The sequence below is a fragment of the Rattus norvegicus genome, chromosome 9, assembly GCF_036323735.1.
Source record: "Rattus norvegicus strain BN/NHsdMcwi chromosome 9, GRCr8, whole genome shotgun sequence".
Classification (NCBI taxonomy): domain Eukaryota; kingdom Metazoa; phylum Chordata; class Mammalia; order Rodentia; family Muridae; genus Rattus; species Rattus norvegicus.
Genome location: NC_086027.1, coordinates 33,096,142 through 33,110,677, shown reverse-complemented (window position 1 = coordinate 33,110,677; position 14,536 = coordinate 33,096,142). Strand labels below are relative to the sequence as shown.

At 42.9% G+C, this 14,536-nt stretch overlaps 2 long non-coding RNA genes across 4 annotated transcripts in view; one reads left to right on the top strand and one right to left on the bottom strand.

Moving 5' to 3' along the window:
- Positions 1-14,536, bottom strand: part of LOC120094650 (uncharacterized) — a 97,520-nt gene that overhangs the window by 34,719 nt on the left and 48,265 nt on the right. For both annotated transcript variants that reach the window (XR_005489067.2, XR_005489069.2), the window contains one exon: positions 14,242-14,389. This is a non-coding gene — a long non-coding RNA (uncharacterized LOC120094650). The remainder of the gene's footprint in view (positions 1-14,241; positions 14,390-14,536) is intronic.
- LOC120094649 (uncharacterized) overlaps positions 228-14,536 on the top strand; it is a 51,261-nt gene continuing 36,952 nt past the window's right edge. Inside the window, exons 1-3 of one of the 2 annotated variants that reach the window (XR_010054738.1) lie at positions 228-671; positions 1,082-1,153; positions 1,940-2,405. This is a non-coding gene — a long non-coding RNA (uncharacterized LOC120094649). The remainder of the gene's footprint in view (positions 672-1,081; positions 1,154-1,939; positions 2,406-14,536) is intronic. The other variant, XR_010054739.1, reaches the window with a different exon arrangement.

Sequence of the window (14,536 nt, the reverse complement as noted above, 5' to 3'; positions counted from 1 at the left end):
TGAAATTGGTTGTGCGGCTCCCTTCTGCTGTTTTCGTTTGGGTCCTACATCCGGAGCTGTGTTAACGTGCCGCAGTGTTTTTAGCTTTGCAGCCATCTACAACTGGTAAGAACCTTGACAAATAAGTCTCCAAGAGCCAGTCTCTTCAAACAGTCTATTTCCACAAACAAATCAGTGACGCTTCTCGCTCTGCAAATGTTTGTTCAAATACGCCTCTTACATCATGGTCTAGAACTTCACATCCAAGATTTCACTCTAAACACAGCGGAGGATGTTTCCGATCTCCCAAAAGCATAGGAAGTGGGGTATTCCTACGAGATTAAAAACACTTGAACATCTATTAAGTGTTAAGTTTTCTGTTTGTCTCCCTGTTTCTGTCTGTCTTGCCCTGTGCCTCTCCTGTCGGTGTGCATTTCCTAACTGTGTTGACTGCTGCGATGATCAGATGAGTTTCAAAGGCCCCAGATGAAGCTTGTTTCTCAATAACCCAGAAGAACCCGTAAGAAACCTCAAGTTTTAATTGTTTTGACAAGAGCTACACATTTTTGTTTTCAAGATGACCCGGAAGAAGCATCTGTAGATGGCTCACTAATGGGGCTGGTATTGCTGCCTCCGTCCCCACCACGGATTTCCAACAGGTTTTAAAAGAAAAGCTGAGAGAACAGAGCCTGGTAAGAGTCCTTGGTTTTTAGTGATTTGGTGGCCTCTGAAGGTTTCTTACAGTTTGTGGGGAGGAGACTGTTCTTGGCTGAGGTCCCTGAGTACACACAGGGCCTGAGGGAAACTGAGCAGAATTCCAAAACAAGCCAATATTTATAGTATCCACAAAACATGGGCGACCTGTAGGCTGGTCTCCTTTTCTTTGCCCTCCTCAGGCCCTGGTTTTTTAAAAAAAAAGTCTCACACATTCTTGAGTCTTCTGGCCCTTCAAGACAGAAACCACCAAGGTCGTTGGCAATGTTTTAATTAGCTGAAGTAAGCGCCACTGGGGAAGTGACAGAAACTGGGGTGGTTGACTGAAGTCATTGGCTTTTAATGTTATTCCCACCCTCAATCGTCCTTTGGGCCTTTTTTTCCCCAGCAGCATGTGATGTCACCGTGGACTTTCCCCACCTCTCTATCCCACCTGGCTGATGCCAGGCAGATTTGTGTGGTGAGTTTGTCAGTCATATAATATTCTTATATACGTGGCATAATCTTGCTATTCCATATTTTATTTTAATTGCCTATAAAATTATAAAATTTATTTATTTATAAATAAAATTGCCATGTTATTTTTTTTTTTTGCTGAAACTATAGAGACTCCAATTTCTGACACTAAGAAGGATGTTAGTTTAAGCTATTTTTTTTTCTCTCTGAAAGATCAACGGCAGATTAGAATCAATATACTATACTTTCAGAAGCCCAAGTTTTGGATCTAGAACCTGCTGCTATCTTGAGGCCATTCCACGCTGAATTGAGCTGCCATTCCACGTTCATATTCTTGCAATACATATATGAATGAGTCGTGACAGATGTTACTACTACTAATAGATAAAATATTAAAATCATGGATAATAAGTGACTTATAAGGGGCACCTATGACTGAGGTGGGTCAAAACCGGGAAGGGACCCTATTCCTTTAATTTCGCAAGGGCATACGGGAACACAGCTCAGAAAACTAGACCCAAAGGACCCATCAATGTGGCAGTCACAGGCCAATGATATGTTCAGGTTTGTTTTCTAGGTTAGGGGGGATCTTTTTGAACAGAGTGGAGTCAGTGATCTCCAGGATGTGGTGGCATCTAACGTGGCGCCTTCAGTGGTTGCTAACCAGCGAGACTCGAGTCTTCTAGTCTCTTCTCTCCCTGAGTAGGGACATTGCTAGGATGATTATGTGTTACAGGGTAAGGCTGGAACATAAAACACATTGTGGTGCTTGCCTCACTTCCTCCTGCAGCACGTGCCCTTTAGGAACCTAGGCGCCATATTGTGTGGTTCTTCTAGCAACTATGGAGTTAGCCGGTGTGGTAAGGAACTGAGGCCTGTATCCGATGACCAGTGTCAACCTGACAAAACCTGGGCTGAAGCCTTCAAAGGACTGCAGGCTTGGATGATCTACAGACACAGGCTCAAAAAGGCCTCCGAGCCACAGTAACCTTGTTACTCATCCCAAGTTCCTAACACAAGAGTTCCACCGGGTAAAAAATTCTCGATGTTGCTTTAAGTCAGGCGAGCCGGTCACGACAAAGATGAAGTAAGACGAGTGTGTCAGAGAGACGAGGAAGGAACTGTTGGGCAGATTGAAGCAGAGGATTCCCCAGGATGTACATTGGAGTCCAGGCGTGGCTATGAAGAGGCGACTATGGACAGACACAGTGGGAGAAGACACTCGGACTGAAGCAGGAGGTACAGAGGCTCCTGAGGTAAGGAAAAAGACCGGCACGTCTGGAGTTAAAAAGAGAGCAAATTTGATGACCAAGGGAGAAAGTTGAAGAAAGCAGAAGTAAGATCCAGACAGGACCCCATTCTAAAAAGCTTTGGAGGTCATGAAAAACCCTCTGGAGAATGTTTGGGTACGGGAGACACACGACCTGGCTTAGAGCTTTCTGAAGGGCTCCTCTGCTTGTTGGATGAACCTGGCTTGCTGTAGGGTAGGCACGAACCCAGGAAATCAGTCGGAAACCATTGCCCTTGCTTAATTAGCAGAGAGACAGCAGCTGTGGAAGTGCTGAGGGTTGACCGGCGTTTGGTATATTTTAAAGAAAGGACTGAGAAAACATCTTATGGAATGAACGTGGTGTGAGAGGAGATAGCCCAGCTGTGAGACCTGGAGCTGAGAAACATTCTCAGTCTTAGCTTGTTATTTTCTTGTTGTTTATTTTTATGATTTTTTTTGGGGGGGGGCAGTATCTCAACATGTACCACGAAGTGGTTCCTAATTTACAATCCTCCTGCCTCATCCACCGAGGTCCAAGCTTGTGTCACTGTATCTGGCTACCTCCAGATTTTTATAAAGGGGAGGGGCAATGAGGTAACAGTCGGATGCACCATCACAGTCTAACATAGTCTATAGGTTTTTTTTTTTTGAACCATTCAATATTCTATAGCTTCAAGGAATTCTTGCTATTAGTGACCTTTCTCGAGTTCATAAAAGCTGGTCTACTTGGGAGGATCAGCAAATCTCGGTGCGGTTTTAGCTGGTGTGATGGATTCATGAATCAGAAGGACTCTCTGCCCGGGAGAGAGCTTTGTTAACTGCTGCACAGAATACCTCGCTCCCAGGGGCAAAAGGCTAGTGGAGCCTGGTCCAGCATTAGGACTATACTCCTTAAAGAGGAATTTTCAGAAAACAAATTTCTTTCCTACAGAAGAACAATTAGGTGTAGTATTACAATGTACGAGGGAGTTCTTTTATTTACTTTTTGAGTTATGTAAACCTAAAGCTTTCTGGGACTAGCAGGATGTTCAGTGGGTAACAGTGCTTGCTGCCAAGGCTGAAGACCTGAGTTCGATTCCCGTGACCCATTTGGGGGAAGGAGAGATCAAGGTCCAGAAAGTTGTCATTTGGTTGAAACACATGTACCCTGTGGTGTGTGCACCCTTCCCATAAATAAATAAATAAATAAACAAATAAACAAACAAATAAACAAATAAATAAATAAATAAACAAATAAAGTAATTACAAATGATTTGTGGATATTTGTGCTGGAGAAATTGCTCAGTGGTTAAGAGCACTGACTGCTCTGAGTCCAATTCCCAGCAACCACATGGTGGCTCACAACCATCTGTAATGGGATCAGACAGCTACAGTGCACCTATATAAATAAAATAAATAAATCCTTAAAAAAGAAAATTGTCATTTGATTAAAGCACATGTAGTCTGTGGTGTGTGCACCCTTCCCATAAATAAATAATAAATAAATAAATAAATAAATAAATAAAATAATTAAAATGATTTGTGCATATTAGCTGTAATTCCTAATTGATAACAACAAGCTATTTAACAGTTACGTTCTTTTCACAAGAAATACAGTTAATACTGTAATACTGAAATCAAATTTGATAATACTGAAATCAAAACCTGGCTGACAGTATAATGCAATCTGCAAAGAACCTTAATGATTCAGACAGGAAAGATAGCTCATTGGATAAAGATTGTCCCTGCCGAGCCTGAAATCCTTATTGAAACCCAGGGACCCACATGATGGAAGGTGAAAACCAACTTCTGAAAGTTGTCCTCTGACTAAGGCAAGTGCACACGCTACCCACAAACCCAACACATCCATGCACAGACAGAAGTGAGCAAGTCAGAGGGGTCAAGGACATGAGACCCATGGAGTCAACTGACCTGAGACCACGGGGGCTCACAAAACCTAGACCTTCAACCCGGGAACATGCAGGAGCTATAACTCAACCTCCACACATTTGTAGCAAATGTGCAGCTTGGTCTTCATGTGGGTCCTCTAACAAGTGGACAGGGACTGTCTTGGTCTGTGCTCCCTGCCATTGGATCCCCTTCCCCCTATCAGGACTGCCTGGTTGGGTCTCAGTGAAAGAGGATGGGACAAGACCTGCTGGGACTAGATGTCCCAGAGTTGGGTGGTAGAATGGAGATCCTCTTCTCTGAGGAGAAGGGGAAGAGGCACTGAGAGGGGGGGGTTTGTAAGGGTAGGAGGGGTTTGTAAGGGTAGGAGGGGTTTGTAAGGATGGGAGGGGTTTGTAAGGGTAGGAGGGGTTTGTAAGGGTAGGGAGGGTTGTAAGGGTAGGAGGGGTTTGTAAGGGTAGGAGGGGTTTGTAAGGGTAGGAGCGGAAAGAGATGAGGGAGGGGGGCTGTGATCCAGATGTAAAGTGAATTTAAAAAGAACCTAAAATTGAAACGAGGATAAGTAAGTTATGTAAAGAAAAAAAATAAACACGATAAAATGTTTTAGAAAAGAAAATTTTAATACTAGTCGTGACTTCATGTATAATATATGATGATTTGAAAAATATCTAGCATATGCCTCTCTGTGATGTTTATGTTTGGGGTCTATTGAGTAAAGAATTCCACTGTGCCTCTCCCTGCAGAAGAGGGTCAGCACAGGACACTGTGGTCCTTCGTTCAGGCCCATGATGGGCCCTCTATCAGTTGCTCCCTTACCATCCACACGCAGCCCCTGCTGCCTAACACGCCGTCTAGCACATTTTGTAAAGCAAAATGAAAATTCATTCAAACACCAAACAGATGTGAATAAAAAGAAGAGGGTAGTTTAGAAATATTTCTGTTGCTATCAGCAATCATTATGTCCCATGAATGGCGTTGGCTCTTGGCACAGAATGTGAATAAAGCTGTCTGGTTACTGGGGATTTAGAACAATAGCAAGATTCCACTTTCAGTTCATGAGGTTTTTCTACTGGAGATTCATTTTGCTCTCTACACTCCTTTTTAAAGAAAACAGAAAGTTAAATTTTATATAAATCATGATTTTTCCCCCTGTAGGCTTCCACAGATAATGGCTACAAACAAAACATTGCAAAGGCTGTTTCCTAATCTATTTTAAAAATATTTGTTAGCGTTGGAGAGATGGCCCAGCAGTTAAGGGTACCTTCTGTTCTTTCAGGGGACCGGAGATAGATTCCCAGAACCATTGACAAGTGACTTGCAACAACCTGTAACTCTAGCTCCAGGGGTTTTGATGCCCTCTTCTGGCCCCTGCCGGCATTGCATCCATGTTCACAAATATATAATTAAAAATGAAAATAAAATCTTAAAAAATGTTTCTTAAATCTTAAAAAAAACTACATTCCTATTTTGTTGATGTAAAAATCCCCACTCAAACAGACACTTCCAATAAAGTAATTATAAATTTTTTTCTTTCCTATGATATGATATTTTACAGGAAAACCAGGACTCATAAATATATACAGCAAGTTGATTGCATGTTTGAGGTAATATGAAGAAAATTTACGGGTGGAAACAAGGTGTTTTTTTTTTCTCTTTTCTTGAAGATAGATTGCAGTTAAATCCCTAAGGCAACCAATGATGTGGTGTAGATTTGACAGGAGTCTCACAACTCTGAACCTGTCATTAGGACTCTGGGGTAACAGTTGTGACCCAGGATTCTGCTAGAGTCGATTCAAGGATGCTGCATTAACGAGTTATTGGTAGCAGCTTTACCGACTCAAGTTTGGACCCAAAATGATACCATAAAACAAGTAATTAAAAAAAAAGACAAACACCTAAAGGAGTCTAACAGTGATCAGGTTGAGTGTGGTGGCACACATCTGAATCATAAGGATCCGAAGTTTAAGGCCAGCCTGAACTTTGGCGTTTTTTGTCAAATAAAAAAAGAAAAAAATTAAGAATAAAACTAAGTAGAAATATCACTTAAAATCTGGAAGTTACTTATGACAATATTTATAAATAAAAATCCATCAAAAATTTTCAGCATGTCTTAGATGTCAGGCTTTATATTCTAGGCATTTACCACTGAGTCTGACCTCCAATTTTACCCTTCCCCCTCCCACAAGGCCACACTCACTCTTACAATGCCACACCCACTCTCACAAAGCCACACCCACTCCAATAAGGCCACACCCTCTCCAACAAGGCCACACCTCCTTATAGTGCCACTCCCTGGGGCCAAGCATATTCAAACAGCCACTGGGATACTTTGATGAACCTTTAAAAATGGATGATAGATAACAGCGATTTGGGTGACAGATGATAGTAATAATGGCGATGAGAGTGTGCTTTCAGTTCTGGGAAGGGCTGAGAGACAGGACCTTACACAAGATTTGTAACCGAGAGAATGGTGCATTCCTTTGCATGAGCACAGGTGTCAATATACACTCTGAAGTACCAAACTGTCCTGCAGAATAATCATATATGACCCGGCCACCTATCTTTAAAAAAACAAAAAAAAACCCAAAAAAAAAAAAAACACCAAAAACCAAAAAACAAAAAACCAAATCCCAAATCCCTCTGAATTTAGCTTAAAGAGAGAGCCAGGCTGATGGAATGTGAAGCTATTGATGATGTATACCTTGTGCGGTATTGGAAAGTAACCCCTTCTTTGTTCGTTTGTTGGTTAGTTTAATAAAACTATCTTATGAGCATGTATTTAACGTAGTGTTTTATATACTGAAATAATCTATTTTGCAAGGTTGTTTCCAGTCCTTTGGAAGCCGTCATTGGTTCTCCTTGGCTTCAGTGGAGGGGAAACTTAACCTGGGTTAATGGAAAATCTTTGTACATATTTGCACCGACTTGTCTCATGGATTGAGGTAGCTGCCACTCAGGAAGGCAGGGTTCGGGAATGTGTGAGGACAAAGTACATGCTCCCCACAATCCCGTGCGAGTTTCTGTTTTACATGCATGCAGATTTTTTTCTTTGTAAAAGTTCTCCCCCCTCTTCCGGTATTCCACACAGTAATAACCTTTTCCATTTTATAAGGCTTTTAGCCTTATAAAAATTGACTTTGTAAAAAATTATAGTGGTCATTACTACAATGAAATATAAGCAACATAAGAAGGTAATTAAAAAAATAAACAAGAGAACCCTGGTCTAATCTTTTCACGTCAAACCTCTAATGAGGTTTGAATGTTCTTGAATACCATTGAGGTTCTTGAGGTTTGAATACCATTGAAAGTTCTTCATCAAATGTTTAACGCGCATCAAAATGTTCATTTGGCGTACTGCTCAATTAGTTGAGATTGTTACAGACACAGTGAACAATGACCACAGTGGGGATATGGTACATTCTCATCACTCCTGAAAGAGACCCAGTGTCCCTGGGGGTTCCTCTGTTGCCCCTCCCCCATCACCTATCTGTTTGTTGTGTTTTCTTTCTTGTTGTTTTGTGCTCAGTGTAAATGGAACCGTGGCCACAAAGCCACACCCACTCTCACAGGGCCACACCCACTCTCACAAGACCACACCCACTCCAATAAGGCCACACCCACTCCAACAAGGCCACACCTCCTAATAGTGCCACTCCCTGGGGCCAAGCATGTTCAAACAGCCACTGGGATACTTCGACATTTCTTTGTCTTTTAGCAGTAATAGACACTTTCTAGACTCCTTGTTGAATAATTTTAGACCAGATTATGGAGATTACAACCAAGATGCTGTGCAGGCTCTGGGCTCTGTTACATTGTTTCAAAGAAGGTTAACATTTGTGTTTTCACAGCAATTGACTGAGCCAATGTAAATCCCATAGTCCCCTTAGTTGAGTAATTGGCAGCTTGGATGTCAGCTCATTCTTTGCCGCCATTTTCTTTCTCTTTGTCCTATCAATATGTGGCTCAGAGACTGGCCAGAGCTTGTAAGGAGAGAAGCTTGGGTTTTTGCTTGTCTAGTTCTTGGACCCTTTCTTGGACCACTCAGTAGCAGACTTTCTGCTGTGAGCCTAACTCATTAGTTTAAGAAAGATAAGGTGAGTGGCCATAGGTGGTTTTATTTTATTTTTTTACCACTACCCTGGTCATTTAAAATTTGACTGTCCATTCATTAACTTTTCTCTTCTTGGGACTATTTGCATCTGTTTCACAGGTATGGTTTTCCCATCGGACTTTCTGCTGCTGGTCCACTCGACCTTGTATGTGTGGCCTCTGTTATGGGTTGCATGTGAAACTTAGAGTGATTTGTATTGGCAACATCTGGGTTTTCATTGGAGAGTTTTCAAACCAGCTTCTCACAAGGATGTTTTGTATCATAAGCATTGCTAAACTTCTGACTGTGTGTGAGACTCGTTCACAGTACCTATTTTCTTTCTTTCTCTCTTTCTTTCTCTCTGTCTTCCTCTCTCTCTCTTTCTCTCTCTTCCTTCCTTTCTTTTTTTTTATAAAGATTTATTTATTTTATGTATGTGAATACACTCTCACTGTCTTCAGACATGCCAGAAGAGGACATCGGATCCCCATTACAGATGATTGTGAGCTGCCATGTGGTTGCTGGGAATTGAACTCAGGACCTCTAGAAGATCCATCTCTCCAGCCCCAGGCCTGAATTCTAACCATTCATAGGTACCTATTTTCTACCCGGGCTCTGGGACATTATTGTGCTGTCCAAGCTAGTTAGGGTTCTAGCAGGGCAGCTCTCCCATCCCTATGGTGCTCAGAGGCCAGCCTCCTCATCCTTCGATGCATGCCAGGTGTTCAGATCCGGCCTCCAGTGAGCTTCCTGCATGGTGTCACCAACTGTCCTGAAAGCATCCAGTATTTTCCATTCACTTCCTTCCATCAACTCTGACTGTGAGTTTGGCTTTAGATTTAATTTTATTATGTTTGTAGTGCATTTGAGCAGTGCTTAAAACAAGAAGTGTTCTACTTGGTATCTTGCTCTGTCAGATCAACTGGAAGTCTTTGTTCTTTGACTGCTTGTAGTCTATTAATGAAACCTTTGTTGGGGTGACCTTTTGATACATTGTGTGAAGACTGTCTTTGTATTATCCAGTCATTAATTCTGCACCAGCAGAGACCTGAGTACTGGCTAGATAGATATTGATATTGTTGCTTTTTTTATCTATTAATTAATTTATTCATCTTTCCATCCCAATTGCTGTCCCCTTCTGGTCTCCCTCTCACATAGTCCCTCTCCCTTGCCCCACTTCTCTTCTGAGAGGATGGGAGCTCCCTGGGTATTTCCCCCATGCTGGAGCATCAAGTCTCTGCAGGGTTAGGCACAACCTCTTCCACTGAGGCCAGACAAGGGGAACTGATTCCACAGGCAGGCAACAGCTCCCACTCCAGTTGTTGGGGGACCCACATGAAAACTGAGCTGCACATCTGCTACATATGTGTGTGGGCCTCAGCCCAGCCCATGTATGCTCTTTGGTTGGTGGCTGAATCTCTGAGAGTCTCCAAGGGTCCATGAATCAACTCTGTTGGTCTTCCTGCAGAGTTCCTATCCCCTTCCCCACAACTCTTTTTTTTTCTCAGCTAAGTTCACCCCCATAGACTGCTGGGAGGCTCCCCATCCCACATCTCTGGCACATCCTAAGATGACCCACCCCCACCAGCCCCTGATTTCTATTTACTCTCCTGGCCCTCTGACCCTCTCCTCTCTCTCCCTACACCTAATCCTGATCCCTCATTCCCCATCCCATCCCTTCTCCACCCAGTTTCCTCCCTCCATCTGCCTCCTATGACTATTTTATGCCCTTTCCCCTTTTATATTGATTATTTTATTTATTTACATTCCAGCCTTTGCCCTCCCTTCCAGTCCCCCCCTCACAGTTCCCCATCCCATTCCATGTCCCCCTTACTTCCTAGAGGGTACCACTGAGCATTCCCTTTCCCTGGGGCCTCAAGTCTCTCAAGGGCTAGGCAATCTTCTCCCACTAAGGCCAGACCAGGAAGCCTTCTGCTATGCATGTGCCAGGATGGCAGGAATGGAGAGGGTATGGGGCTCAGACCAGCCTGTATGCTGCCTTGTTGGTGGCTCAGTCTCTGGGAGCTCCCAGGGAGACGCTGGGGTTCCTATGGAGTCACCCTCCCCTTCAGCTCCTTCAGTCCTTCCCCTAATTCCTACATAGTGGTCCCCGACTTCAGTCCAATGGTTGGGTGTAAGTATCTGTGTCTGTCTCAGTCAGCTGCTGGTAGGGCCTCTCAGATGACAGCCATGCTAGGCTGCTATCTGTAAGCACATCATAGCATCAATAATAGTGTCAGGCCTTGGTTCCTCCCCTCGAGATGGATTCCAAGTTGGGTCAGTCACTGGGCAGCCATTCCTTCAGTCTCTCCTCTATTTTTGTTCCTGTATTTCTTTTAGACAGGAACAATTCTGGGTCAGAAATTCTGACTGTGGGTTGGTAAGAACTCATTGGCACAGGGGGAAATTTCCTGAACAGGACACAAATGGCTCAGACTCTAAGATCAATAATTATTCTCTCTTCTAAGTGGGAATCAAGCACCCTTGCTTGGGCCTTCATTCTTGTTTAGCTTCTCGGGTCTGTGAAATAAATGGTGGGTATCATGTACTTTATGGCTAACATCTACCTATAAGTGAGTACATACCATGCTTTTTTTGGGGGGGGCTGGGTTACCTCACTCAGGATGATATTATTTAGTTCCATCCATTTGCCTGCAAACATCATGATGTTCTTGTTTACGTTAGTTGACCAGTATCCCGTTGTGTAAATGAATCACATTTTCTGTATCCATTCTCCAGCATTGTTATTCTTATGACTCATCACCTGCCTTGGTACTTTTTTTATACAAACACCATCCTCACTTGCTGATTACTTTAATAAAGAGCTGAGGACCAATAGCTGGGCAGGAAAGGGAAGGCGGGACTTACGGTCTGTGAGAGGGTCTCTGGGGAGGGGTCCAATGTGGAGGGAGGTGGACTAGAATAGTCAGGTTAACTAAGTTAGATGAGCTAGCTGGAAGGTAGCCTTATCTAAGGCCAGGCTATAATAAAATTAGTAAGTCTCTGTGTCATTACTCAGTCACTGGTAGGTCCAAGAAATCCCTCCATAACCTTTGTCTTTTCTTCCATTTTTGTAATCCCAGATGTCATTCCCATCTCTCTGATACTTGACCTTCAACCTGTGTAGGCTCCTTTTGTATCATAATATATTGGTGCATTTCTCCCCATTTCTATTCCCTTTTCTGTGGTCATTACCCAAATTCATCTTAGGAGCTGCTGTCTTAATACTTGCTCTAGGAACTGGCCTTGATTCTCTCACTAGTCACTCAGAAGTCTTTAGTTGCTCTTCAGTGCCCCAAACAAACTCTGTTCCCAAGGTAATGATGAAGTAAATCTTTCTACCCGTTTATGCTGCTCTTCACAGCACAAGCCCTGGAGTTCCAGCGACACCTCTGCACTCACTCTCCCTTTAGTTGGACAACTTCCTCACTACATTTTCATACCATTCTACGTGACGTGAGATGCCTTTTCCCAGTGTGCAAACATTTCCAAATAGTACCTTTCCTCTCAGACAGTCCTGGGAGTTCCCTGTTTCCATGAGCAGAGGTGAAAATACATTTATCTGTTGTCTTTGCGAGGTACTGTGATTCCTCCTGTCCTCCCTCCCACTTCTTCCTTCTCTCTCTCTCTCTCTCTCTCTCTCTCTCTCTCTCTCTCTCTCTCTCTTCCTTCTCACTCATTACATGAGGAAAACTTTATTTGTGAAATTTATCTTTCATAGTTAAAAAAGTTCTTTGCCTATCAGAATGAGAAAGTAAATTTTGATGCAGGAAAGGGGCATAAAAAGAGACAGGAAGTAAATTCATAATTGTCCCTGAAAGCAAGAAGAAATGAGGATAAAAGCGATTAAAATCTAGCCACTTGATTAGCCATTGTTCTTGAGACAAGCCTCTCTAGCTCTATGAAGGAACGGTTACTTAAAAACACATCGAACACCAAGGACCCAGCTTAGGTCTTACGCAACTGACTTGTTCTTTTCCTTTAGGAATCATAATTCATTTTAAGTGGCCATTGCTTTTGTTATCCTCATTTTCAACTTCCTTAAACAAGAGGGAACAGGGGAGACAGCTTCTTATTGGAAGTGCATCTCATAGGTAACACAATGGTAAAATTTATCTGTCAGTTCCTAGTCCTTCATGAAATGCAGTTTGTTTTATTTTATTTATTTTTTTACTCTGGTGCCTAAGGCTTAAAAGTAGGTCAAGGTCTCAGCTTACTTCAGCTTAGCATCAGAATTTAAGAGGGTATAATAAATGATGAAAAAACATTAGACTGCATTGAAGAATTCATGTTTAGACCCTTGGGAACATAACACTAAAATACTCCATACTCTATCTGAACTGTATAGAATCTCATCAAAACAACATGACCTAGAATCATAAGCATTTATAGTTTGACAGGTTTCTTTGAAATACAAGAGCCAGGAATGTCCTTGGTTATTACAGATGAAACTGAACTCATCAATTTTCTTAATCTAGATCTTTCCCCAGTGTCTATCTGTCCCCACCAAAGGCTGGCTGCTTCTTCTTCTTCCTCTTCTTCTTCTTCTTCTTCTTCTTCTTCTTCTTCTTCTTCTTCTTCTTCTTCTTCTTCTTCTTCTTCTTCTTCTTCCTCTTCTTCTTTTTTTATTAAGATTTATTTATTTCTTTTGTATATGAGTACATTGTAGTTGTCTTCAGACACCAGAAGAGGGCATCGGATCCCATTACAAATGGTTGTGAGCCACCATGTGGTTGCTGGGACTTGAACTCAGGACCTCTGGAGGAGCAGTTGGTGCTCTTAACCACTGAGCCATCTCTCCAGCCCCAAAGATTGGCTTCTATTGGATGCCTTGGAAACAACGCGTTGACAAATAAGGAAAATCTTGAGGCCAGATGGTTTGGTAAATGCTGTGTAATTTTCCATATCAGGGATGATGAAAATAATTTACTTATTTATTTTGAGACAGGGTCTCACTATGCAGTCCTGGCTATCCTGGAAGTCATAAAGACCCAAGTGCTTTCCTCTACCAAGTACTTAGATTAAAGACACATGAAGCCATGCCCCGCCACATTGTTTAAATTGGGTGTTCCACCTGCATGTATATCTGTGGATCACATGCCTACAGCATCTGGGGAGGATGGAGAAAAAGACAGAAAGGGAGTAGAAAGAAAAGAGGGAGTGTACTTATTAGATGTTGGATAAATTCCACCGGAACTATTATTACAGAGTAGACACAGAGCAAAGTTAGTCATAACAGTCTATTCAGAAGAGCTGCAAGTTGACACAGAGCCACTAAACCAGCTGCTAAAAGTGCAAACACAAATAAATTACAGAAGGAACGAGGAAACATGAGCGACACCCTCGGTCAGTATTGCTTCCTGGTCGGGATGAGCAGAGTCTCGCCCTGCTCTCTTATCTGTTGTAGTGATGCCTGTAGGCGGGGTGAAGGCTTAGCGTTAGTAACTCACACTATTTAAGTGCAACACACCCGAGTCCCTCTTGTTACAAGAGGATTCTGTGTGGGACCTCTGTTCTGCTGGAATTTCCTAGTCTTAGACATGCCCCTCCCACTTGTCAGTTACAACTTCCTTTCTGTTGTTTGGGGGTTCATGAGTCCCATGTGGGGTTTCACGTGACGGAGACTGTGAGGAAGGTCCACCTTATCTGGGCTTTCCTTTCCCGGACACCACATTTATTAGCATTGTTTGAAGAGACTGACTTTCCCCCCACCCTTTCTTGTGTAGTCATGGATCCAAGCAATGGTCCCGGCAGTTCCTTTTCCTGCTATTTACTCCAGGATGCTGCCGGAGAGCCTCACACTCAGGCTTTCCTGCCGCCCTGTTCTATGCATCTTTTTACATACCGTGCATTCACATCCGGTCAGGCTCTCTCCAGATAGCTGTTTGTGCAGGGCCCTCATCCAGGAGAGCTTTTTGAGAAGCCACAAGTGGTATCTCTTCTGCCTGTGGAGCTTGGTGTGATAGGGATGCAGGTGGCTTCTGGATACTTTTCTGTGGACGGTGACACCTGGGTTACTGCTTTTCTCTTCGACTCCTTTCACAGGGTTAGGCTCTTGTTTTCTGTTCTACCTTTTTCTTTCGCTGGGTTGCACAGAGACAGTTTCTAATCTATTATTTTATTCTGAAGTCCTGCACTGG